This window comes from Hemiscyllium ocellatum, unplaced genomic scaffold (assembly GCF_020745735.1).
Source record: "Hemiscyllium ocellatum isolate sHemOce1 unplaced genomic scaffold, sHemOce1.pat.X.cur. scaffold_2242_pat_ctg1, whole genome shotgun sequence".
Classification (NCBI taxonomy): domain Eukaryota; kingdom Metazoa; phylum Chordata; class Chondrichthyes; order Orectolobiformes; family Hemiscylliidae; genus Hemiscyllium; species Hemiscyllium ocellatum.
Window position 1 is genome coordinate 29067 of NW_026868020.1, and position 26149 is coordinate 55215.

Genomic DNA, 26149 nt, shown 5'->3' on the forward strand with positions numbered 1-26149 from the left:
TCGCTTCCGTACAGTAGTTTGCGAAGAAACAAACAGAGATGGGGGTTTCACTCTATTCAGGAAACAGACTAAAGACATTTCTTCCTTGTTCAAGAAAATATTAGGATAAATTTGTTGCCTCGGGGGTGGGGGGGGAGGCGGGGGGTTGGGAAGGGGCTGTGGGGGCTGATCTGATAGCCATTTGACATTGGCTGAGTCATGGGATCCCACAACCTGATTTGACTGTGTTAAAAATCCCACAACACCAGGTTTCAGCCCAACGGGGTTCTTTGAAATTACAGCAGTCACCCCACCCCCCGCCACCGCCGTACCATCGGTGGGATACGTTCCAAGAACGACCGCAGAAGCCCAAAACGGCAGACAAGGGCAAATCCATTCATTCAAATTGGCAAGTTACCTTCCTGGCAGGCCCCTGGTTCCAGAATGTTCCCTGTAGCACGTTGGGGTTACCCCTGTCCTGGCTTTCAGCGTGCTGCACCTTCATCAGGTAACTGCAGAGCAGGTTCATAAGACAGAAAACCCGTAACAAAAGACGATAGTTTCCTGCAACTGAAAAGACAATAGATGCAACAATCACTGACTGCCATCAACACGGCAAACTAGCAAAGGCAAGAGATTCACATTGCATTCACCTGCTTTTGAACTTGGGTAAGCGTTGGGTGCACCATTCCTGGAAACACTGCAATACCAGGCTGATACATGGAGAGGACAGAGCAAGCCCTTAAGCCATCTCCCTGCTCCAAAAATCCATTTAATACAAACACTCCCACCTTCGGGAGATATCAGCGATTAAACTGATAAGAACAGAAACTACACATATTCCAAGCCAAAAGGCCGAGAAGCGATAGCACATTAATACTCCAACGGTGGAGGTCATATTTGCCGACTATCCTTTCCATCAGTTTGATGATATTCAAAGTTCCTTTATTCCCTTACCGTCTACCTTCCTTCCAAGATATCCAACCAGACCGGAAGATCACTCTGCAGCAGTCGCTGTGCTTTCCCCGTGCTTTTCTGTTCTGTTACGTAGCCGCGTAGGTCGCGCTGACGACCAATCAGATGGCACGGGCCGGAGCCACCGCACGTCAGGTCGACTGCAGAGAGGTTTCTCCCGGTGATCGGGGACAGCGGCGGCGGCAGGGTCATTCATTCCCCCGGCATCATATCTACAAGATTCACCAGAATTCCTCAGGCAGCACCTTGCAAACCCATGGCCAACGCAGCCTCGAAGGATGACGGCAGCAGATCCACGGGAACACCACCATTCGCAAGTTCTCCCCCCCGCCGAGGCACTCGCTGTCCTGAATTGCAAATATGTCCTTGTTCCTCCGGTGTTACCGGGTCAAAATCGGGAATCCCCGCCCAAACAGCATCGCGGGGCTACCGACAGCACTTGGACTGCAGCGGTTCGAGAGAGCAGCTCACCACCAGGCTGATCTCGGCATGGGCGAGAAATGTTGGCCTTGACGGAAAGATCCTATTCATTGCCTCCCCTTGTGTTGGTGTAGCTTGCCCATAAATGCCAATCATCGTTTCCCTCACGTACAGGATTCGCTCCTCGGCATTCCGCATCAATCCGAAAAGTTGCGAAAAGCGAATTACGTCCGTGCACCCTTTCTTTATCGTCCACTTTCAATATCCTCTCTACTTGTATCCGACTCTCTGTGGAGAATGGGGAGGGAGCTGATCTCCCCGTGTAAACATGTCACGCTGCAAGCGCGCCTCATCACCACCAGCAGCTCGATTCGACATCTCCGTTCACATTGCTGCAGATCGCTGACAACATTATAATCCGACCCAGTTGACAAACTGACAACTGTTTCGCTACTTGCACCGCAAATGATGACAAATCGTTCCAAATCGTACGGGTGGCACAGTGGATCAGTGGTTAGTACGGCTGCCTGGTGGCACCAGGGAGCTGAAGCCAGTTCCAGCCTTGGGCGATCGTCTGCGTGAATAATCTTTACGTACAGACGTAGCTACTAAAGCAGGTCGCTTCCGTACAGTAGTTTGCGAAGAAACAAACAGAGATGGGGGTTTCACTCTATTCAGGAAACAGACCAAAGACATTTCTTTCTTGTTCAAGAAAATATTAGGATAAATTTGTTGCCTCGGGGTTGGGGGGGGAGGCGGGGGGGTTGGGAAGGGGCTGTGGGGGCTGATCTGATAGCCATTTGACATTGGCTGAGTCATGGGATCCCACAACCTGATTTGACTGTGTTAAAAATCCCACAACACCAGGTTTCAGCCCAACGGGGTTCTTTGAAATTACAGCAGTCACCCCACCCCCCGCCACCGCCGTACCATCGGTGGGATACGTTCCAAGAACGACCGCAGAAGCCCAAAACGGCAGACAAGGGCAAATCCATTCATTCAAATTGGCAAGTTACCTTCCTGGCAGGCCCCTGGTTCCAGAATGTTCCCTGTAGCACGTTGGGGTTACCCCTGTCCTGGCTTTCAGCGTGCTGCACCTTCATCAGGTAACTGCAGAGCAGGTTCATAAGACAGAAAACCCGTAACAAAAGACGATAGTTTCCTGCAACTGAAAAGACAATAGATGCAACAATCACTGACTGCCATCAACACGGCAAACTAGCAAAGGCAAGAGATTCACATTGCATTCACCTGCTTTTGAACTTGGGTAAGCGTTGGGTGCACCATTCCTGGAAACACTGCAATACCAGGCTGATACATGGAGAGGACAGAGCAAGCCCTTAAGCCATCTCCCTGCTCCAAAAATCCATTTAATACAAACACTCCCACCTTCGGGAGATATCAGCGATTAAACTGATAAGAACAGAAACTACACATATTCCAAGCCAAAAGGCCGAGAAGCGATAGCACATTAATACTCCAACGGTGGAGGTCATATTTGCCGACTATCCTTTCCATCAGTTTGATGATATTCAAAGTTCCTTTATTCCCTTACCGTCTACCTTCCTTCCAAGATATCCAACCAGACCGGAAGATCACTCTGCAGCAGTCGCTGTGCTTTCCCCGTGCTTTTCTGTCCATCTGTTACGTAGCCGCGTAGGTCGCGCTGACGACCAATCAGATGGCACGGGCCGGAGCCACCGCACGTCAGGTCGACTGCAGAGAGGTTTCTCCCGGTGATCGGGGACAGCGGCGGCGGCAGGGTCATTCATTCCCCCGGCATCTACAAGATTCACCAGAATTCCTCAGGCAGCACCTTGCAAACCCATGGCCAACGCAGCCTCGAAGGATGACGGCAGCAGATCCACGGGAACACCACCATTCGCAAGTTCTCCCCCCCGCCGAGGCACTCGCTGTCCTGAATTGCAAATATGTCCTTGTTCCTCCGGTGTTACCGGGTCAAAATCGGGAATCCCCGCCCAAACAGCATCGCGGGGCTACCGACAGCACTTGGACTGCAGCGGTTCGAGAGAGCAGCTCACCACCAGGCTGATCTCGGCATGGGCGAGAAATGTTGGCCTTGACGGAAAGATCCTATTCATTGCCTCCCCTTGTGTTGGTGTAGCTTGCCCATAAATGCCAATCATCGTTTCCCTCACGTACAGGATTCGCTCCTCGGCATTCCGCATCAATCCGAAAAGTTGCGAAAAGCGAATTACGTCCGTGCACCCTTTCTTTATCGTCCACTTTCAATATCCTCTCTACTTGTATCCGACTCTCTGTGGAGAATGGGGAGGGAGCTGATCTCCCCGTGTAAACATGTCACGCTGCAAGCGCGCCTCATCACCACCAGCAGCTCGATTCGACATCTCCGTTCACATTGCTGCAGATCGCTGACAACATTATAATCCGACCCAGTTGACAAACTGACAACTGTTTCGCTACTTGCACCGCAAATGATGACAAATCGTTCCAAATCGTACGGGTGGCACAGTGGATCAGTGGTTAGTACGGCTGCCTGGTGGCACCAGGGAGCTGAAGCCAGTTCCAGCCTTGGGCGATCGTCTGCGTGAATAATCTTTACGTACAGACGTAGCTACTAAAGCAGGTCGCTTCCGTACAGTAGTTTGCGAAGAAACAAACAGAGATGGGGGTTTCACTCTATTCAGGAAACAGACTAAAGACATTTCTTCCTTGTTCAAGAAAATATTAGGATAAATTTGTTGCCTCGGGGTGGGGGGGGAGGCGGGGGGGTTGGGAAGGGGCTGTGGGGGCTGATCTGATAGCCATTTGACATTGGCTGAGTCATGGGATCCCACAACCTGATTTGACTGTGTTAAAAATCCCACAACACCAGGTTTCAGCCCAACGGGGTTCTTTGAAATTACAGCAGTCACCCCACCCCCCGCCACCGCCGTACCATCGGTGGGATACGTTCCAAGAACGACCGCAGAAGCCCAAAACGGCAGACAAGGGCAAATCCATTCATTCAAATTGGCAAGTTACCTTCCTGGCAGGCCCCTGGTTCCAGAATGTTCCCTGTAGCACGTTGGGGTTACCCCTGTCCTGGCTTTCAGCGTGCTGCACCTTCATCAGGTAACTGCAGAGCAGGTTCATAAGACAGAAAACCCGTAACAAAAGACGATAGTTTCCTGCAACTGAAAAGACAATAGATGCAACAATCACTGACTGCCATCAACACGGCAAACTAGCAAAGGCAAGAGATTCACATTGCATTCACCTGCTTTTGAACTTGGGTAAGCGTTGGGTGCACCATTCCTGGAAACACTGCAATACCAGGCTGATACATGGAGAGGACAGAGCAAGCCCTTAAGCCATCTCCCTGCTCCAAAAATCCATTTAATACAAACACTCCCACCTTCGGGAGATATCAGCGATTAAACTGATAAGAACAGAAACTACACATATTCCAAGCCAAAAGGCCGAGAAGCGATAGCACATTAATACTCCAACGGTGGAGGTCATATTTGCCGACTATCCTTTCCATCAGTTTGATGATATTCAAAGTTCCTTTATTCCCTTACCGTCTACCTTCCTTCCAAGATATCCAACCAGACCGGAAGATCACTCTGCAGCAGTCGCTGTGCTTTCCCCGTGCTTTTCTGTTACGTAGCCGCGTAGGTCGCGCTGACGACCAATCAGATGGCACGGGCCGGAGCCACCGCACGTCAGGTCGACTGCAGAGAGGTTTCTCCCGGTGATCGGGGACAGCGGCGGCGGCAGGGTCATTCATTCCCCCGGCATCTACAAGATTCACCAGAATTCCTCAGGCAGCACCTTGCAAACCCATGGCCAACGCAGCCTCGAAGGATGACGGCAGCAGATCCACGGGAACACCACCATTCGCAAGTTCTCCCCCCCGCCGAGGCACTCGCTGTCCTGAATTGCAAATATGTCCTTGTTCCTCCGGTGTTACCGGGTCAAAATCGGGAATCCCCGCCCAAACAGCATCGCGGGGCTACCGACAGCACTTGGACTGCAGCGGTTCGAGAGAGCAGCTCACCACCAGGCTGATCTCGGCATGGGCGAGAAATGTTGGCCTTGACGGAAAGATCCTATTCATTGCCTCCCCTTGTGTTGGTGTAGCTTGCCCATAAATGCCAATCATCGTTTCCCTCACGTACAGGATTCGCTCCTCGGCATTCCGCATCAATCCGAAAAGTTGCGAAAAGCGAATTACGTCCGTGCACCCTTTCTTTATCGTCCACTTTCAATATCCTCTCTACTTGTATCCGACTCTCTGTGGAGAATGGGGAGGGAGCTGATCTCCCCGTGTAAACATGTCACGCTGCAAGCGCGCCTCATCACCACCAGCAGCTCGATTCGACATCTCCGTTCACATTGCTGCAGATCGCTGACAACATTATAATCCGACCCAGTTGACAAACTGACAACTGTTTCGCTACTTGCACCGCAAATGATGACAAATCGTTCCAAATCGTACGGGTGGCACAGTGGATCAGTGGTTAGTACGGCTGCCTGGTGGCACCAGGGAGCTGAAGCCAGTTCCAGCCTTGGGCGATCGTCTGCGTGAATAATCTTTACGTACAGACGTAGCTACTAAAGCAGGTCGCTTCCGTACAGTAGTTTGCGAAGAAACAAACAGAGATGGGGGTTTCACTCTATTCAGGAAACAGACTAAAGACATTTCTTTCTTGTTCAAGAAAATATTAGGATAAATTTGTTGCCTCGGGGTTGGGGGGGGAGGCGGGGGGGTTGGGAAGGGGCTGTGGGGGCTGATCTGATAGCCATTTGACATTGGCTGAGTCATGGGATCCCACAACCTGATTTGACTGTGTTAAAAATCCCACAACACCAGGTTTCAGCCCAACGGGGTTCTTTGAAATTACAGCAGTCACCCCACCCCCCGCCACCGCCGTACCATCGGTGGGATACGTTCCAAGAACGACCGCAGAAGCCCAAAACGGCAGACAAGGGCAAATCCATTCATTCAAATTGGCAAGTTACCTTCCTGGCAGGCCCCTGGTTCCAGAATGTTCCCTGTAGCACGTTGGGGTTACCCCTGTCCTGGCTTTCAGCGTGCTGCACCTTCATCAGGTAACTGCAGAGCAGGTTCATAAGACAGAAAACCCGTAACAAAAGACGATAGTTTCCTGCAACTGAAAAGACAATAGATGCAACAATCACTGACTGCCATCAACACGGCAAACTAGCAAAGGCAAGAGATTCACATTGCATTCACCTGCTTTTGAACTTGGGTAAGCGTTGGGTGCACCATTCCTGGAAACACTGCAATACCAGGCTGATACATGGAGAGGACAGAGCAAGCCCTTAAGCCATCTCCCTGCTCCAAAAATCCATTTAATACAAACACTCCCACCTTCGGGAGATATCAGCGATTAAACTGATAAGAACAGAAACTACACATATTCCAAGCCAAAAGGCCGAGAAGCGATAGCACATTAATACTCCAACGGTGGAGGTCATATTTGCCGACTATCCTTTCCATCAGTTTGATGATATTCAAAGTTCCTTTATTCCCTTACCGTCTACCTTCCTTCCAAGATATCCAACCAGACCGGAAGATCACTCTGCAGCAGTCGCTGTGCTTTCCCCGTGCTTTTCTGTCCATCTGTTACGTAGCCGCGTAGGTCGCGCTGACGACCAATCAGATGGCACGGGCCGGAGCCACCGCACGTCAGGTCGACTGCAGAGAGGTTTCTCCCGGTGATCGGGGACAGCGGCGGCGGCAGGGTCATTCATTCCCCCGGCATCTACAAGATTCACCAGAATTCCTCAGGCAGCACCTTGCAAACCCATGGCCAACGCAGCCTCGAAGGATGACGGCAGCAGATCCACGGGAACACCACCATTCGCAAGTTCTCCCCCCCGCCGAGGCACTCGCTGTCCTGAATTGCAAATATGTCCTTGTTCCTCCGGTGTTACCGGGTCAAAATCGGGAATCCCCGCCCAAACAGCATCGCGGGGCTACCGACAGCACTTGGACTGCAGCGGTTCGAGAGAGCAGCTCACCACCAGGCTGATCTCGGCATGGGCGAGAAATGTTGGCCTTGACGGAAAGATCCTATTCATTGCCTCCCCTTGTGTTGGTGTAGCTTGCCCATAAATGCCAATCATCGTTTCCCTCACGTACAGGATTCGCTCCTCGGCATTCCGCATCAATCCGAAAAGTTGCGAAAAGCGAATTACGTCCGTGCACCCTTTCTTTATCGTCCACTTTCAATATCCTCTCTACTTGTATCCGACTCTCTGTGGAGAATGGGGAGGGAGCTGATCTCCCCGTGTAAACATGTCACGCTGCAAGCGCGCCTCATCACCACCAGCAGCTCGATTCGACATCTCCGTTCACATTGCTGCAGATCGCTGACAACATTATAATCCGACCCAGTTGACAAACTGACAACTGTTTCGCTACTTGCACCGCAAATGATGACAAATCGTTCCAAATCGTACGGGTGGCACAGTGGATCAGTGGTTAGTACGGCTGCCTGGTGGCACCAGGGAGCTGAAGCCAGTTCCAGCCTTGGGCGATCGTCTGCGTGAATAATCTTTACGTACAGACGTAGCTACTAAAGCAGGTCGCTTCCGTACAGTAGTTTGCGAAGAAACAAACAGAGATGGGGGTTTCACTCTATTCAGGAAACAGACTAAAGACATTTCTTCCTTGTTCAAGAAAATATTAGGATAAATTTGTTGCCTCGGGGGGGGGGGGGCGGGGGGGTGGGGAAGGGGCTGTGGGGGCTGATCTGATAGCCATTTGACATTGGCTGAGTCATGGGATCCCACAACCTGATTTGACTGTGTTAAAAATCCCACAACACCAGGTTTCAGCCCAACGGGGTTCTTTGAAATTACAGCAGTCACCCCACCCCCCGCCACCGCCGTACCATCGGTGGGATACGTTCCAAGAACGACCGCAGAAGCCCAAAACGGCAGACAAGGGCAAATCCATTCATTCAAATTGGCAAGTTACCTTCCTGGCAGGCCCCTGGTTCCAGAATGTTCCCTGTAGCACGTTGGGGTTACCCCTGTCCTGGCTTTCAGCGTGCTGCACCTTCATCAGGTAACTGCAGAGCAGGTTCATAAGACAGAAAACCCGTAACAAAAGACGATAGTTTCCTGCAACTGAAAAGACAATAGATGCAACAATCACTGACTGCCATCAACACGGCAAACTAGCAAAGGCAAGAGATTCACATTGCATTCACCTGCTTTTGAACTTGGGTAAGCGTTGGGTGCACCATTCCTGGAAACACTGCAATACCAGGCTGATACATGGAGAGGACAGAGCAAGCCCTTAAGCCATCTCCCTGCTCCAAAAATCCATTTAATACAAACACTCCCACCTTCGGGAGATATCAGCGATTAAACTGATAAGAACAGAAACTACACATATTCCAAGCCAAAAGGCCGAGAAGCGATAGCACATTAATACTCCAACGGTGGAGGTCATATTTGCCGACTATCCTTTCCATCAGTTTGATGATATTCAAAGTTCCTTTATTCCCTTACCGTCTACCTTCCTTCCAAGATATCCAACCAGACCGGAAGATCACTCTGCAGCAGTCGCTGTGCTTTCCCCGTGCTTTTCTGTTACGTAGCCGCGTAGGTCGCGCTGACGACCAATCAGATGGCACGGGCCGGAGCCACCGCACGTCAGGTCGACTGCAGAGAGGTTTCTCCCGGTGATCGGGGACAGCGGCGGCGGCAGGGTCATTCATTCCCCCGGCATCTACAAGATTCACCAGAATTCCTCAGGCAGCACCTTGCAAACCCATGGCCAACGCAGCCTCGAAGGATGACGGCAGCAGATCCACGGGAACACCACCATTCGCAAGTTCTCCCCCCCGCCGAGGCACTCGCTGTCCTGAATTGCAAATATGTCCTTGTTCCTCCGGTGTTACCGGGTCAAAATCGGGAATCCCCGCCCAAACAGCATCGCGGGGCTACCGACAGCACTTGGACTGCAGCGGTTCGAGAGAGCAGCTCACCACCAGGCTGATCTCGGCATGGGCGAGAAATGTTGGCCTTGACGGAAAGATCCTATTCATTGCCTCCCCTTGTGTTGGTGTAGCTTGCCCATAAATGCCAATCATCGTTTCCCTCACGTACAGGATTCGCTCCTCGGCATTCCGCATCAATCCGAAAAGTTGCGAAAAGCGAATTACGTCCGTGCACCCTTTCTTTATCGTCCACTTTCAATATCCTCTCTACTTGTATCCGACTCTCTGTGGAGAATGGGGAGGGAGCTGATCTCCCCGTGTAAACATGTCACGCTGCAAGCGCGCCTCATCACCACCAGCAGCTCGATTCGACATCTCCGTTCACATTGCTGCAGATCGCTGACAACATTATAATCCGACCCAGTTGACAAACTGACAACTGTTTCGCTACTTGCACCGCAAATGATGACAAATCGTTCCAAATCGTACGGGTGGCACAGTGGATCAGTGGTTAGTACGGCTGCCTGGTGGCACCAGGGAGCTGAAGCCAGTTCCAGCCTTGGGCGATCGTCTGCGTGAATAATCTTTACGTACAGACGTAGCTACTAAAGCAGGTCGCTTCCGTACAGTAGTTTGCGAAGAAACAAACAGAGATGGGGGTTTCACTCTATTCAGGAAACAGACCAAAGACATTTCTTTCTTGTTCAAGAAAATATTAGGATAAATTTGTTGCCTCGGGGTGGGGGGGGAGGCGGGGGGGTTGGGAAGGGGCTGTGGGGGCTGATCTGATAGCCATTTGACATTGGCTGAGTCATGGGATCCCACAACCTGATTTGACTGTGTTAAAAATCCCACAACACCAGGTTTCAGCCCAACGGGGTTCTTTGAAATTACAGCAGTCACCCCACCCCCCGCCACCGCCGTACCATCGGTGGGATACGTTCCAAGAACGACCGCAGAAGCCCAAAACGGCAGACAAGGGCAAATCCATTCATTCAAATTGGCAAGTTACCTTCCTGGCAGGCCCCTGGTTCCAGAATGTTCCCTGTAGCACGTTGGGGTTACCCCTGTCCTGGCTTTCAGCGTGCTGCACCTTCATCAGGTAACTGCAGAGCAGGTTCATAAGACAGAAAACCCGTAACAAAAGACGATAGTTTCCTGCAACTGAAAAGACAATAGATGCAACAATCACTGACTGCCATCAACACGGCAAACTAGCAAAGGCAAGAGATTCACATTGCATTCACCTGCTTTTGAACTTGGGTAAGCGTTGGGTGCACCATTCCTGGAAACACTGCAATACCAGGCTGATACATGGAGAGGACAGAGCAAGCCCTTAAGCCATCTCCCTGCTCCAAAAATCCATTTAATACAAACACTCCCACCTTCGGGAGATATCAGCGATTAAACTGATAAGAACAGAAACTACACATATTCCAAGCCAAAAGGCCGAGAAGCGATAGCACATTAATACTCCAACGGTGGAGGTCATATTTGCCGACTATCCTTTCCATCAGTTTGATGATATTCAAAGTTCCTTTATTCCCTTACCGTCTACCTTCCTTCCAAGATATCCAACCAGACCGGAAGATCACTCTGCAGCAGTCGCTGTGCTTTCCCCGTGCTTTTCTGTCCATCTGTTACGTAGCCGCGTAGGTCGCGCTGACGACCAATCAGATGGCACGGGCCGGAGCCACCGCACGTCAGGTCGACTGCAGAGAGGTTTCTCCCGGTGATCGGGGACAGCGGCGGCGGCAGGGTCATTCATTCCCCCGGCATCTACAAGATTCACCAGAATTCCTCAGGCAGCACCTTGCAAACCCATGGCCAACGCAGCCTCGAAGGATGACGGCAGCAGATCCACGGGAACACCACCATTCGCAAGTTCTCCCCCCCGCCGAGGCACTCGCTGTCCTGAATTGCAAATATGTCCTTGTTCCTCCGGTGTTACCGGGTCAAAATCGGGAATCCCCGCCCAAACAGCATCGCGGGGCTACCGACAGCACTTGGACTGCAGCGGTTCGAGAGAGCAGCTCACCACCAGGCTGATCTCGGCATGGGCGAGAAATGTTGGCCTTGACGGAAAGATCCTATTCATTGCCTCCCCTTGTGTTGGTGTAGCTTGCCCATAAATGCCAATCATCGTTTCCCTCACGTACAGGATTCGCTCCTCGGCATTCCGCATCAATCCGAAAAGTTGCGAAAAGCGAATTACGTCCGTGCACCCTTTCTTTATCGTCCACTTTCAATATCCTCTCTACTTGTATCCGACTCTCTGTGGAGAATGGGGAGGGAGCTGATCTCCCCGTGTAAACATGTCACGCTGCAAGCGCGCCTCATCACCACCAGCAGCTCGATTCGACATCTCCGTTCACATTGCTGCAGATCGCTGACAACATTATAATCCGACCCAGTTGACAAACTGACAACTGTTTCGCTACTTGCACCGCAAATGATGACAAATCGTTCCAAATCGTACGGGTGGCACAGTGGATCAGTGGTTAGTACGGCTGCCTGGTGGCACCAGGGAGCTGAAGCCAGTTCCAGCCTTGGGCGATCGTCTGCGTGAATAATCTTTACGTACAGACGTAGCTACTAAAGCAGGTCGCTTCCGTACAGTAGTTTGCGAAGAAACAAACAGAGATGGGGGTTTCACTCTATTCAGGAAACAGACTAAAGACATTTCTTCCTTGTTCAAGAAAATATTAGGATAAATTTGTTGCCTCGGGGGTGGGGGGGGCGGGGGGTTGGGAAGGGGCTGTGGGGGCTGATCTGATAGCCATTTGACATTGGCTGAGTCATGGGATCCCACAACCTGATTTGACTGTGTTAAAAATCCCACAACACCAGGTTTCAGCCCAACGGGGTTCTTTGAAATTACAGCAGTCACCCCACCCCCCGCCACCGCCGTACCATCGGTGGGATACGTTCCAAGAACGACCGCAGAAGCCCAAAACGGCAGACAAGGGCAAATCCATTCATTCAAATTGGCAAGTTACCTTCCTGGCAGGCCCCTGGTTCCAGAATGTTCCCTGTAGCACGTTGGGGTTACCCCTGTCCTGGCTTTCAGCGTGCTGCACCTTCATCAGGTAACTGCAGAGCAGGTTCATAAGACAGAAAACCCGTAACAAAAGACGATAGTTTCCTGCAACTGAAAAGACAATAGATGCAACAATCACTGACTGCCATCAACACGGCAAACTAGCAAAGGCAAGAGATTCACATTGCATTCACCTGCTTTTGAACTTGGGTAAGCGTTGGGTGCACCATTCCTGGAAACACTGCAATACCAGGCTGATACATGGAGAGGACAGAGCAAGCCCTTAAGCCATCTCCCTGCTCCAAAAATCCATTTAATACAAACACTCCCACCTTCGGGAGATATCAGCGATTAAACTGATAAGAACAGAAACTACACATATTCCAAGCCAAAAGGCCGAGAAGCGATAGCACATTAATACTCCAACGGTGGAGGTCATATTTGCCGACTATCCTTTCCATCAGTTTGATGATATTCAAAGTTCCTTTATTCCCTTACCGTCTACCTTCCTTCCAAGATATCCAACCAGACCGGAAGATCACTCTGCAGCAGTCGCTGTGCTTTCCCCGTGCTTTTCTGTTACGTAGCCGCGTAGGTCGCGCTGACGACCAATCAGATGGCACGGGCCGGAGCCACCGCACGTCAGGTCGACTGCAGAGAGGTTTCTCCCGGTGATCGGGGACAGCGGCGGCGGCAGGGTCATTCATTCCCCCGGCATCTACAAGATTCACCAGAATTCCTCAGGCAGCACCTTGCAAACCCATGGCCAACGCAGCCTCGAAGGATGACGGCAGCAGATCCACGGGAACACCACCATTCGCAAGTTCTCCCCCCCGCCGAGGCACTCGCTGTCCTGAATTGCAAATATGTCCTTGTTCCTCCGGTGTTACCGGGTCAAAATCGGGAATCCCCGCCCAAACAGCATCGCGGGGCTACCGACAGCACTTGGACTGCAGCGGTTCGAGAGAGCAGCTCACCACCAGGCTGATCTCGGCATGGGCGAGAAATGTTGGCCTTGACGGAAAGATCCTATTCATTGCCTCCCCTTGTGTTGGTGTAGCTTGCCCATAAATGCCAATCATCGTTTCCCTCACGTACAGGATTCGCTCCTCGGCATTCCGCATCAATCCGAAAAGTTGCGAAAAGCGAATTACGTCCGTGCACCCTTTCTTTATCGTCCACTTTCAATATCCTCTCTACTTGTATCCGACTCTCTGTGGAGAATGGGGAGGGAGCTGATCTCCCCGTGTAAACATGTCACGCTGCAAGCGCGCCTCATCACCACCAGCAGCTCGATTCGACATCTCCGTTCACATTGCTGCAGATCGCTGACAACATTATAATCCGACCCAGTTGACAAACTGACAACTGTTTCGCTACTTGCACCGCAAATGATGACAAATCGTTCCAAATCGTACGGGTGGCACAGTGGATCAGTGGTTAGTACGGCTGCCTGGTGGCACCAGGGAGCTGAAGCCAGTTCCAGCCTTGGGCGATCGTCTGCGTGAATAATCTTTACGTACAGACGTAGCTACTAAAGCAGGTCGCTTCCGTACAGTAGTTTGCGAAGAAACAAACAGAGATGGGGGTTTCACTCTATTCAGGAAACAGACCAAAGACATTTCTTTCTTGTTCAAGAAAATATTAGGATAAATTTGTTGCCTCGGGGTTGGGGGGGAGGCGGGGGGGTTGGGAAGGGGCTGTGGGGGCTGATCTGATAGCCATTTGACATTGGCTGAGTCATGGGATCCCACAACCTGATTTGACTGTGTTAAAAATCCCACAACACCAGGTTTCAGCCCAACGGGGTTCTTTGAAATTACAGCAGTCACCCCACCCCCCGCCACCGCCGTACCATCGGTGGGATACGTTCCAAGAACGACCGCAGAAGCCCAAAACGGCAGACAAGGGCAAATCCATTCATTCAAATTGGCAAGTTACCTTCCTGGCAGGCCCCTGGTTCCAGAATGTTCCCTGTAGCACGTTGGGGTTACCCCTGTCCTGGCTTTCAGCGTGCTGCACCTTCATCAGGTAACTGCAGAGCAGGTTCATAAGACAGAAAACCCGTAACAAAAGACGATAGTTTCCTGCAACTGAAAAGACAATAGATGCAACAATCACTGACTGCCATCAACACGGCAAACTAGCAAAGGCAAGAGATTCACATTGCATTCACCTGCTTTTGAACTTGGGTAAGCGTTGGGTGCACCATTCCTGGAAACACTGCAATACCAGGCTGATACATGGAGAGGACAGAGCAAGCCCTTAAGCCATCTCCCTGCTCCAAAAATCCATTTAATACAAACACTCCCACCTTCGGGAGATATCAGCGATTAAACTGATAAGAACAGAAACTACACATATTCCAAGCCAAAAGGCCGAGAAGCGATAGCACATTAATACTCCAACGGTGGAGGTCATATTTGCCGACTATCCTTTCCATCAGTTTGATGATATTCAAAGTTCCTTTATTCCCTTACCGTCTACCTTCCTTCCAAGATATCCAACCAGACCGGAAGATCACTCTGCAGCAGTCGCTGTGCTTTCCCCGTGCTTTTCTGTCCATCTGTTACGTAGCCGCGTAGGTCGCGCTGACGACCAATCAGATGGCACGGGCCGGAGCCACCGCACGTCAGGTCGACTGCAGAGAGGTTTCTCCCGGTGATCGGGGACAGCGGCGGCGGCAGGGTCATTCATTCCCCCGGCATCTACAAGATTCACCAGAATTCCTCAGGCAGCACCTTGCAAACCCATGGCCAACGCAGCCTCGAAGGATGACGGCAGCAGATCCACGGGAACACCACCATTCGCAAGTTCTCCCCCCCGCCGAGGCACTCGCTGTCCTGAATTGCAAATATGTCCTTGTTCCTCCGGTGTTACCGGGTCAAAATCGGGAATCCCCGCCCAAACAGCATCGCGGGGCTACCGACAGCACTTGGACTGCAGCGGTTCGAGAGAGCAGCTCACCACCAGGCTGATCTCGGCATGGGCGAGAAATGTTGGCCTTGACGGAAAGATCCTATTCATTGCCTCCCCTTGTGTTGGTGTAGCTTGCCCATAAATGCCAATCATCGTTTCCCTCACGTACAGGATTCGCTCCTCGGCATTCCGCATCAATCCGAAAAGTTGCGAAAAGCGAATTACGTCCGTGCACCCTTTCTTTATCGTCCACTTTCAATATCCTCTCTACTTGTATCCGACTCTCTGTGGAGAATGGGGAGGGAGCTGATCTCCCCGTGTAAACATGTCACGCTGCAAGCGCGCCTCATCACCACCAGCAGCTCGATTCGACATCTCCGTTCACATTGCTGCAGATCGCTGACAACATTATAATCCGACCCAGTTGACAAACTGACAACTGTTTCGCTACTTGCACCGCAAATGATGACAAATCGTTCCAAATCGTACGGGTGGCACAGTGGATCAGTGGTTAGTACGGCTGCCTGGTGGCACCAGGGAGCTGAAGCCAGTTCCAGCCTTGGGCGATCGTCTGCGTGAATAATCTTTACGTACAGACGTAGCTACTAAAGCAGGTCGCTTCCGTACAGTAGTTTGCGAAGAAACAAACAGAGATGGGGGTTTCACTCTATTCAGGAAACAGACTAAAGACATTTCTTCCTTGTTCAAGAAAATATTAGGATAAATTTGTTGCCTCGGGGGTGGGGGGGGGGGGGGGGTTGGGAAGGGGCTGTGGGGGCTGATCTGATAGCCATTTGACATTGGCTGAGTCATGGGATCCCACAACCTGATTTGACTGTGTTAAAAATCCCACAACACCAGGTTTCAGCCCAACGGGGTTCTTTGAAATTACAGCAGTCACCCCACCCCCCGCCACCGCCGTACCATCGGTGGGATACGTTCCAAGAACGACCGCAGAAGCCCAAAACGGCAGACAAGGGCAAATCCATTCATTCAAATTGGCAAGTTACCTTCCTGGCAGGCCCCTGGTTCCAGAATGTTCCCTGTAGCACGTTGGGGTTACCCCTGTCCTGGCTTTCAGCGTGCTGCACCTTCATCAGGTAACTGCAGAGCAGGTTCATAAGACAGAAAACCCGTAACAAAAGACGATAGTTTCCTGCAACTGAAAAGACAATAGATGCAACAATCACTGACTGCCATCAACACGGCAAACTAGCAAAGGCAAGAGATTCACATTGCATTCACCTGCTTTTGAACTTGGGTAAGCGTTGGGTGCACCATTCCTGGAAACACTGCAATACCAGGCTGATACATGGAGAGGACAGAGCAAGCCCTTAAGCCATCTCCCTGCTCCAAAAATCCATTTAATACAAACACTCCCACCTTCGGGAGATATCAGCGATTAAACTGATAAGAACAGAAACTACACATATTCCAAGCCAAAAGGCCGAGAAGCGATAGCACATTAATACTCCAACGGTGGAGGTCATATTTGCCGACTATCCTTTCCATCAGTTTGATGATATTCAAAGTTCCTTTATTCCCTTACCGTCTACCTTCCTTCCAAGATATCCAACCAGACCGGAAGATCACTCTGCAGCAGTCGCTGTGCTTTCCCCGTGCTTTTCTGTCCATCTGTTACGTAGCCGCGTAGGTCGCGCTGACGACCAATCAGATGGCACGGGCCGGAGCCACCGCACGTCAGGTCGACTGCAGAGAGGTTTCTCCCGGTGATCGGGGACAGCGGCGGCGGCAGGGTCATTCATTCCCCCGGCATCATACAAGATTCACCAGAATTCCTCAGGCAGCACCTTGCAAACCCATGGCCAACGCAGCCTCGAAGGATGACGGCAGCAGATCCACGGGAACACCACCATTCGCAAGTTCTCCCCCCCGCCGAGGCACTCGCTGTCCTGAATTGCAAATATGTCCTTGTTCCTCCGGTGTTACCGGGTCAAAATCGGGAATCCCCGCCCAAACAGCATCGCGGGGCTACCGACAGCACTTGGACTGCAGCGGTTCGAGAGAGCAGCTCACCACCAGGCTGATCTCGGCATGGGCGAGAAATGTTGGCCTTGACGGAAAGATCCTATTCATTGCCTCCCCTTGTGTTGGTGTAGCTTGCCCATAAATGCCAATCATCGTTTCCCTCACGTACAGGATTCGCTCCTCGGCATTCCGCATCAATCCGAAAAGTTGCGAAAAGCGAATTACGTCCGTGCACCCTTTCTTTATCGTCCACTTTCAATATCCTCTCTACTTGTATCCGACTCTCTGTGGAGAATGGGGAGGGAGCTGATCTCCCCGTGTAAACATGTCACGCTGCAAGCGCGCCTCATCACCACCAGCAGCTCGATTCGACATCTCCGTTCACATTGCTGCAGATCGCTGACAACATTATAATCCGACCCAGTTGACAAACTGACAACTGTTTCGCTACTTGCACCGCAAATGATGACAAATCGTTCCAAATCGTACGGGTGGCACAGTGGATCAGTGGTTAGTACGGCTGCCTGGTGGCACCAGGGAGCTGAAGCCAGTTCCAGCCTTGGGCGATCGTCTGCGTGAATAATCTTTACGTACAGACGTAGCTACTAAAGCAGGTCGCTTCCGTACAGTAGTTTGCGAAGAAACAAACAGAGATGGGGGTTTCACTCTATTCAGGAAACAGACTAAAGACATTTCTTTCTTGTTCAAGAAAATATTAGGATAAATTTGTTGCCTCGGGGTGGGGGGGGAGGCGGGGGGGTTGGGAAGGGGCTGTGGGGGCTGATCTGATAGCCATTTGACATTGGCTGAGTCATGGGATCCCACAACCTGATTTGACTGTGTTAAAAATCCCACAACACCAGGTTTCAGCCCAACGGGGTTCTTTGAAATTACAGCAGTCACCCCACCCCCCGCCACCGCCGTACCATCGGTGGGATACGTTCCAAGAACGACCGCAGAAGCCCAAAACGGCAGACAAGGGCAAATCCATTCATTCAAATTGGCAAGTTACCTTCCTGGCAGGCCCCTGGTTCCAGAATGTTCCCTGTAGCACGTTGGGGTTACCCCTGTCCTGGCTTTCAGCGTGCTGCACCTTCATCAGGTAACTGCAGAGCAGGTTCATAAGACAGAAAACCCGTAACAAAAGACGATAGTTTCCTGCAACTGAAAAGACAATAGATGCAACAATCACTGACTGCCATCAACACGGCAAACTAGCAAAGGCAAGAGATTCACATTGCATTCACCTGCTTTTGAACTTGGGTAAGCGTTGGGTGCACCATTCCTGGAAACACTGCAATACCAGGCTGATACATGGAGAGGACAGAGCAAGCCCTTAAGCCATCTCCCTGCTCCAAAAATCCATTTAATACAAACACTCCCACCTTCGGGAGATATCAGCGATTAAACTGATAAGAACAGAAACTACACATATTCCAAGCCAAAAGGCCGAGAAGCGATAGCACATTAATACTCCAACGGTGGAGGTCATATTTGCCGACTATCCTTTCCATCAGTTTGATGATATTCAAAGTTCCTTTATTCCCTTACCGTCTACCTTCCTTCCAAGATATCCAACCAGACCGGAAGATCACTCTGCAGCAGTCGCTGTGCTTTCCCCGTGCTTTTCTGTCCATCTGTTACGTAGCCGCGTAGGTCGCGCTGACGACCAATCAGATGGCACGGGCCGGAGCCACCGCACGTCAGGTCGACTGCAGAGAGGTTTCTCCCGGTGATCGGGGACAGCGGCGGCGGCAGGGTCATTCATTCCCCCGGCATCTACAAGATTCACCAGAATTCCTCAGGCAGCACCTTGCAAACCCATGGCCAACGCAGCCTCGAAGGATGACGGCAGCAGATCCACGGGAACACCACCATTCGCAAGTTCTCCCCCCCCCCGAGGCACTCGCTGTCCTGAATTGCAAATATGTCCTTGTTCCTCCGGTGTTACCGGGTCAAAATCGGGAATCCCCGCCCAAACAGCATCGCGGGGCTACCGACAGCACTTGGACTGCAGCGGTTCGAGAGAGCAGCTCACCACCAGGCTGATCTCGGCATGGGCGAGAAATGTTGGCCTTGACGGAAAGATCCTATTCATTGCCTCCCCTTGTGTTGGTGTAGCTTGCCCATAAATGCCAATCATCGTTTCCCTCACGTACAGGATTCGCTCCTCGGCATTCCGCATCAATCCGAAAAGTTGCGAAAAGCGAATTACGTCCGTGCACCCTTTCTTTATCGTCCACTTTCAATATCCTCTCTACTTGTATCCGACTCTCTGTGGAGAATGGGGAGGGAGCTGATCTCCCCGTGTAAACATGTCACGCTGCAAGCGCGCCTCATCACCACCAGCAGCTCGATTCGACATCTCCGTTCACATTGCTGCAGATCGCTGACAACATTATAATCCGACCCAGTTGACAAACTGACAACTGTTTCGCTACTTGCACCGCAAATGATGACAAATCGTTCCAAATCGTACGGGTGGCACAGTGGATCAGTGGTTAGTACGGCTGCCTGGTGGCACCAGGGAGCTGAAGCCAGTTCCAGCCTTGGGCGATCGTCTGCGTGAATAATCTTTACGTACAGACGTAGCTACTAAAGCAGGTCGCTTCCGTACAGTAGTTTGCGAAGAAACAAACAGAGATGGGGGTTTCACTCTATTCAGGAAACAGACTAAAGACATTTCTTCCTTGTTCAAGAAAATATTAGGATAAATTTGTTGCCTCGGGGGTGGGGGGGGAGGCGGGGGGGTTGGGAAGGGGCTGTGGGGGCTGATCTGATAGCCATTTGACATTGGCTGAGTCATGGGATCCCACAACCTGATTTGACTGTGTTAAAAATCCCACAACACCAGGTTTCAGCCCAACGGGGTTCTTTGAAATTACAGCAGTCACCCCACCCCCCGCCACCGCCGTACCATCGGTGGGATACGTTCCAAGAACGACCGCAGAAGCCCAAAACGGCAGACAAGGGCAAATCCATTCATTCAAATTGGCAAGTTACCTTCCTGGCAGGCCCCTGGTTCCAGAATGTTCCCTGTAGCACGTTGGGGTTACCCCTGTCCTGGCTTTCAGCGTGCTGCACCTTCATCAGGTAACTGCAGAGCAGGTTCATAAGACAGAAAACCCGTAACAAAAGACGATAGTTTCCTGCAACTGAAAAGACAATAGATGCAACAATCACTGACTGCCATCAACACGGCAAACTAGCAAAGGCAAGAGATTCACATTGCATTCACCTGCTTTTGAACTTGGGTAAGCGTTGGGTGCACCATTCCTGGAAACACTGCAATACCAGGCTGATACATGGAGAGGACAGAGCAAGCCCTTAAGCCATCTCCCTGCTCCAAAAATCCATTTAATACAAACACTCCCACCTTCGGGAGATATCAGCGATTAAACTGATAAGAACAGAAACTACACATATTCCAAGCCAAAAGGCCGAGAAGCGATAGCACATTAATACTCCAACGGTGGAGGTCATATTTGCCGACTATCCTTTCCATCAGTTTGATGATATTCAAAGTTCCTTTATTCCCTTACCGTCTACCTTCCTTCCAAGATATCCAACCAGACCGGAAGATCACTCTGCAGCAGTCGCTGTGCTTTCCCCGTGCTTTTCTGTCCATCTGTTACGTAGCCGCGTAGGTCGCGCTGACGACCAATCAGATGGCACGGGCCGGAGCCACCGCACGTCAGGTCGACTGCAGAGAGGTTTCTCCCGGTGATCGGGGACAGCGGCGGCGGCAGGGTCATTCATTCCCCCGGCATCTACAAGATTCACCAGAATTCCTCAGGCAGCACCTTGCAAACCCATGGCCAACGCAGCCTCGAAGGATGACGGCAGCAGATCCACGGGAACACCACCATTCGCAAGTTCTCCCCCCCCCGAGGCACTCGCTGTCCTGAATTGCAAATATGTCCTTGTTCCTCCGGTGTTACCGGGTCAAAATCGGGAATCCCCGCCCAAACAGCATCGCGGGGCTACCGACAGCACTTGGACTGCAGCGGTTCGAGAGAGCAGCTCACCACCAGGCTGATCTCGGCATGGGCGAGAAATGTTGGCCTTGACGGAAAGATCCTATTCATTGCCTCCCCTTGTGTTGGTGTAGCTTGCCCATAAATGCCAATCATCGTTTCCCTCACGTACAGGATTCGCTCCTCGGCATTCCGCATCAATCCGAAAAGTTGCGAAAAGCGAATTACGTCCGTGCACCCTTTCTTTATCGTCCACTTTCAATATCCTCTCTACTTGTATCCGACTCTCTGTGGAGAATGGGGAGGGAGCTGATCTCCCCGTGTAAACATGTCACGCTGCAAGCGCGCCTCATCACCACCAGCAGCTCGATTCGACATCTCCGTTCACATTGCTGCAGATCGCTGACAACATTATAATCCGACCCAGTTGACAAACTGACAACTGTTTCGCTACTTGCACCGCAAATGATGACAAATCGTTCCAAATCGTACGGGTGGCACAGTGGATCAGTGGTTAGTACGGCTGCCTGGTGGCACCAGGGAGCTGAAGCCAGTTCCAGCCTTGGGCGATCGTCTGCGTGAATAATCTTTACGTACAGACGTAGCTACTAAAGCAGGTCGCTTCCGTACAGTAGTTTGCGAAGAAACAAACAGAGATGGGGGTTTCACTCTATTCAGGAAACAGACTAAAGACATTTCTTCCTTGTTCAAGAAAATATTAGGATAAATTTGTTGCCTCGGGGGTGGGGGGGGAGGCGGGGGGTTGGGAAGGGGCTGTGGGGGCTGATCTGATAGCCATTTGACATTGGCTGAGTCATGGGATCCCACAACCTGATTTGACTGTGTTAAAAATCCCACAACACCAGGTTTCAGCCCAACGGGGTTCTTTGAAATTACAGCAGTCACCCCACCCCCCGCCACCGCCGTACCATCGGTGGGATACGTTCCAAGAACGACCGCAGAAGCCCAAAACGGCAGACAAGGGCAAATCCATTCATTCAAATTGGCAAGTTACCTTCCTGGCAGGCCCCTGGTTCCAGAATGTTCCCTGTAGCACGTTGGGGTTACCCCTGTCCTGGCTTTCAGCGTGCTGCACCTTCATCAGGTAACTGCAGAGCAGGTTCATAAGACAGAAAACCCGTAACAAAAGACGATAGTTTCCTGCAACTGAAAAGACAATAGATGCAACAATCACTGACTGCCATCAACACGGCAAACTAGCAAAGGCAAGAGATTCACATTGCATTCACCTGCTTTTGAACTTGGGTAAGCGTTGGGTGCACCATTCCTGGAAACACTGCAATACCAGGCTGATACATGGAGAGGACAGAGCAAGCCCTTAAGCCATCTCCCTGCTCCAAAAATCCATTTAATACAAACACTCCCACCTTCGGGAGATATCAGCGATTAAACTGATAAGAACAGAAACTACACATATTCCAAGCCAAAAGGCCGAGAAGCGATAGCACATTAATACTCCAACGGTGGAGGTCATATTTGCCGACTATCCTTTCCATCAGTTTGATGATATTCAAAGTTCCTTTATTCCCTTACCGTCTACCTTCCTTCCAAGATATCCAACCAGACCGGAAGATCACTCTGCAGCAGTCGCTGTGCTTTCCCCGTGCTTTTCTGTCCATCTGTTACGTAGCCGCGTAGGTCGCGCTGACGACCAATCAGATGGCACGGGCCGGAGCCACCGCACGTCAGGTCGACTGCAGAGAGGTTTCTCCCGGTGATCGGGGACAGCGGCGGCGGCAGGGTCATTCATTCCCCCGGCATCTACAAGATTCACCAGAATTCCTCAGGCAGCACCTTGCAAACCCATGGCCAACGCAGCCTCGAAGGATGACGGCAGCAGATCCACGGGAACACCACCATTCGCAAGTTCTCCCCCCCGCCGAGGCACTCGCTGTCCTGAATTGCAAATATGTCCTTGTTCCTCCGGTGTTACCGGGTCAAAATCGGGAATCCCCGCCCAAACAGCATCGCGGGGCTACCGACAGCACTTGGACTGCAGCGGTTCGAGAGAGCAGCTCACCACCAGGCTGATCTCGGCATGGGCGAGAAATGTTGGCCTTGACGGAAAGATCCTATTCATTGCCTCCCCTTGTGTTGGTGTAGCTTGCCCATAAATGCCAATCATCGTTTCCCTCACGTACAGGATTCGCTCCTCGGCATTCCGCATCAATCCGAAAAGTTGCGAAAAGCGAATTACGTCCGTGCACCCTTTCTTTATCGTCCACTTTCAATATCCTCTCTACTTGTATCCGACTCTCTGTGGAGAATGGGGAGGGAGCTGATCTCCCCGTGTAAACATGTCACGCTGCAAGCGCGCCTCATCACCACCAGCAGCTCGATTCGACATCTCCGTTCACATTGCTGCAGATCGCTGACAACATTATAATCCGACCCAGTTGACAAACTGACAACTGTTTCGCTACTTGCACCGCAAATGATGACAAATCGTTCCAAATCGTACGGGTGGCACAGTGGATCAGTGGTTAGTACGGCTGCCTGGTGGCACCAGGGAGCTGAAGCCAGTTCCAGCCTTGGGCGATCGTCTGCGTGAATAATCTTTACGTACAGACGTAGCTACTAAAGCAGGTCGCTTCCGTACAGTAGTTTGCGAAGAAACAAACAGAGATGGGGGTTTCACTCTATTCAGGAAACAGACTAAAGACATTTCTTCCTTGTTCAAGAAAATATTAGGATAAATTTGTTGCCTCGGGGGTGGGGGGAGGCGGGGGGGTTGGGAAGGGGCTGTGGGGGCTGATCTGATAGCCATTTGACATTGGCTGAGTCATGGGATCCCACAACCTGATTTGACTGTGTTAAAAATCCCACAACACCAGGTTTCAGCCCAACGGGGTTCTTTGAAATTACAGCAGTCACCCCACCCCCCGCCACCGCCGTACCATCGGTGGGATACGTTCCAAGAACGACCGCAGAAGCCCAAAACGGCAGACAAGGGCAAATCCATTCATTCAAATTGGCAAGTTACCTTCCTGGCAGGCCCCTGGTTCCAGAATGTTCCCTGTAGCACGTTGGGGTTACCCCTGTCCTGGCTTTCAGCGTGCTGCACCTTCATCAGGTAACTGCAGAGCAGGTTCATAAGACAGAAAACCCGTAACAAAAGACGATAGTTTCCTGCAACTGAAAAGACAATAGATGCAACAATCACTGACTGCCATCAACACGGCAAACTAGCAAAGGCAAGAGATTCACATTGCATTCACCTGCTTTTGAACTTGGGTAAGCGTTGGGTGCACCATTCCTGGAAACACTGCAATACCAGGCTGATACATGGAGAGGACAGAGCAAGCCCTTAAGCCATCTCCCTGCTCCAAAAATCCATTTAATACAAACACTCCCACCTTCGGGAGATATCAGCGATTAAACTGATAAGAACAGAAACTACACATATTCCAAGCCAAAAGGCCGAGAAGCGATAGCACATTAATACTCCAACGGTGGAGGTCATATTTGCCGACTATCCTTTCCATCAGTTTGATGATATTCAAAGTTCCTTTATTCCCTTACCGTCTACCTTCCTTCCAAGATATCCAACCAGACCGGAAGATCACTCTGCAGCAGTCGCTGTGCTTTCCCCGTGCTTTTCTGTCCATCTGTTACGTAGCCGCGTAGGTCGCGCTGACGACCAATCAGATGGCACGGGCCGGAGCCACCGCACGTCAGGTCGACTGCAGAGAGGTTTCTCCCGGTGATCGGGGACAGCGGCGGCGGCAGGGTCATTCATTCCCCCGGCATCTACAAGATTCACCAGAATTCCTCAGGCAGCACCTTGCAAACCCATGGCCAACGCAGCCTCGAAGGATGACGGCAGCAGATCCACGGGAACACCACCATTCGCAAGTTCTCCCCCCGCCGAGGCACTCGCTGTCCTGAATTGCAAATATGTCCTTGTTCCTCCGGTGTTACCGGGTCAAAATCGGGAATCCCCGCCCAAACAGCATCGCGGGGCTACCGACAGCACTTGGACTGCAGCGGTTCGAGAGAGCAGCTCACCACCAGGCTGATCTCGGCATGGGCGAGAAATGTTGGCCTTGACGGAAAGATCCTATTCATTGCCTCCCCTTGTGTTGGTGTAGCTTGCCCATAAATGCCAATCATCGTTTCCCTCACGTACAGGATTCGCTCCTCGGCATTCCGCATCAATCCGAAAAGTTGCGAAAAGCGAATTACGTCCGTGCACCCTTTCTTTATCGTCCACTTTCAATATCCTCTCTACTTGTATCCGACTCTCTGTGGAGAATGGGGAGGGAGCTGATCTCCCCGTGTAAACATGTCACGCTGCAAGCGCGCCTCATCACCACCAGCAGCTCGATTCGACATCTCCGTTCACATTGCTGCAGATCGCTGACAACATTATAATCCGACCCAGTTGACAAACTGACAACTGTTTCGCTACTTGCACCGCAAATGATGACAAATCGTTCCAAATCGTACGGGTGGCACAGTGGATCAGTGGTTAGTACGGCTGCCTGGTGGCACCAGGGAGCTGAAGCCAGTTCCAGCCTTGGGCGATCGTCTGCGTGAATAATCTTTACGTACAGACGTAGCTACTAAAGCAGGTCGCTTCCGTACAGTAGTTTGCGAAGAAACAAACAGAGATGGGGGTTTCACTCTATTCAGGAAACAGACTAAAGACATTTCTTCCTTGTTCAAGAAAATATTAGGATAAATTTGTTGCCTCGGGGGTGGGGGGGGAGGCGGGGGGGTTGGGAAGGGGCTGTGGGGGCTGATCTGATAGCCATTTGACATTGGCTGAGTCATGGGATCCCACAACCTGATTTGACTGTGTTAAAAATCCCACAACACCAGGTTTCAGCCCAACGGGGTTCTTTGAAATTACAGCAGTCACCCCACCCCCCGCCACCGCC

The 26149-nt window shown here is 51.4% G+C and overlaps 13 non-coding genes across 13 annotated transcripts; all 13 read right to left on the minus strand.

Annotated features, from left to right (window-relative positions):
• Positions 1–654: 654 nt before the first annotated feature.
• LOC132811616 (U2 spliceosomal RNA) lies at positions 655–846 on the minus strand. Its single transcript, XR_009643315.1, has one exon. It is a non-coding gene; the product is annotated as a U2 spliceosomal RNA (small nuclear RNA).
• Positions 847–2647: 1801 nt separating this feature from the next.
• LOC132811618 (U2 spliceosomal RNA) lies at positions 2648–2839 on the minus strand. The gene has a single exon (XR_009643317.1). It is a non-coding gene; the product is annotated as a U2 spliceosomal RNA (small nuclear RNA).
• Positions 2840–4637: 1798 nt separating this feature from the next.
• Positions 4638–4829, minus strand: LOC132811619 (U2 spliceosomal RNA). The gene has a single exon (XR_009643318.1). It is a non-coding gene; the product is annotated as a U2 spliceosomal RNA (small nuclear RNA).
• A 1791-nt stretch (positions 4830–6620) lies between these two features.
• Positions 6621–6812, minus strand: LOC132811620 (U2 spliceosomal RNA). Its single transcript, XR_009643319.1, has one exon. It is a non-coding gene; the product is annotated as a U2 spliceosomal RNA (small nuclear RNA).
• A 1795-nt stretch (positions 6813–8607) lies between these two features.
• Positions 8608–8799, minus strand: LOC132811621 (U2 spliceosomal RNA). Its single transcript, XR_009643320.1, has one exon. It is a non-coding gene; the product is annotated as a U2 spliceosomal RNA (small nuclear RNA).
• Positions 8800–10589: 1790 nt separating this feature from the next.
• Positions 10590–10781, minus strand: LOC132811622 (U2 spliceosomal RNA). The gene has a single exon (XR_009643321.1). It is a non-coding gene; the product is annotated as a U2 spliceosomal RNA (small nuclear RNA).
• Positions 10782–12576: 1795 nt separating this feature from the next.
• Positions 12577–12768, minus strand: LOC132811623 (U2 spliceosomal RNA). The gene has a single exon (XR_009643322.1). It is a non-coding gene; the product is annotated as a U2 spliceosomal RNA (small nuclear RNA).
• Positions 12769–14558: 1790 nt separating this feature from the next.
• LOC132811624 (U2 spliceosomal RNA) lies at positions 14559–14750 on the minus strand. Its single transcript, XR_009643323.1, has one exon. It is a non-coding gene; the product is annotated as a U2 spliceosomal RNA (small nuclear RNA).
• A 1796-nt stretch (positions 14751–16546) lies between these two features.
• LOC132811625 (U2 spliceosomal RNA) lies at positions 16547–16738 on the minus strand. Its single transcript, XR_009643324.1, has one exon. It is a non-coding gene; the product is annotated as a U2 spliceosomal RNA (small nuclear RNA).
• A 1799-nt stretch (positions 16739–18537) lies between these two features.
• LOC132811626 (U2 spliceosomal RNA) lies at positions 18538–18729 on the minus strand. Its single transcript, XR_009643325.1, has one exon. It is a non-coding gene; the product is annotated as a U2 spliceosomal RNA (small nuclear RNA).
• A 1799-nt stretch (positions 18730–20528) lies between these two features.
• LOC132811627 (U2 spliceosomal RNA) lies at positions 20529–20720 on the minus strand. The gene has a single exon (XR_009643326.1). It is a non-coding gene; the product is annotated as a U2 spliceosomal RNA (small nuclear RNA).
• A 1797-nt stretch (positions 20721–22517) lies between these two features.
• Positions 22518–22709, minus strand: LOC132811630 (U2 spliceosomal RNA). The gene has a single exon (XR_009643328.1). It is a non-coding gene; the product is annotated as a U2 spliceosomal RNA (small nuclear RNA).
• A 1797-nt stretch (positions 22710–24506) lies between these two features.
• Positions 24507–24698, minus strand: LOC132811631 (U2 spliceosomal RNA). The gene has a single exon (XR_009643329.1). It is a non-coding gene; the product is annotated as a U2 spliceosomal RNA (small nuclear RNA).
• Between the last annotated feature and the right edge of the window lie 1451 nt (positions 24699–26149).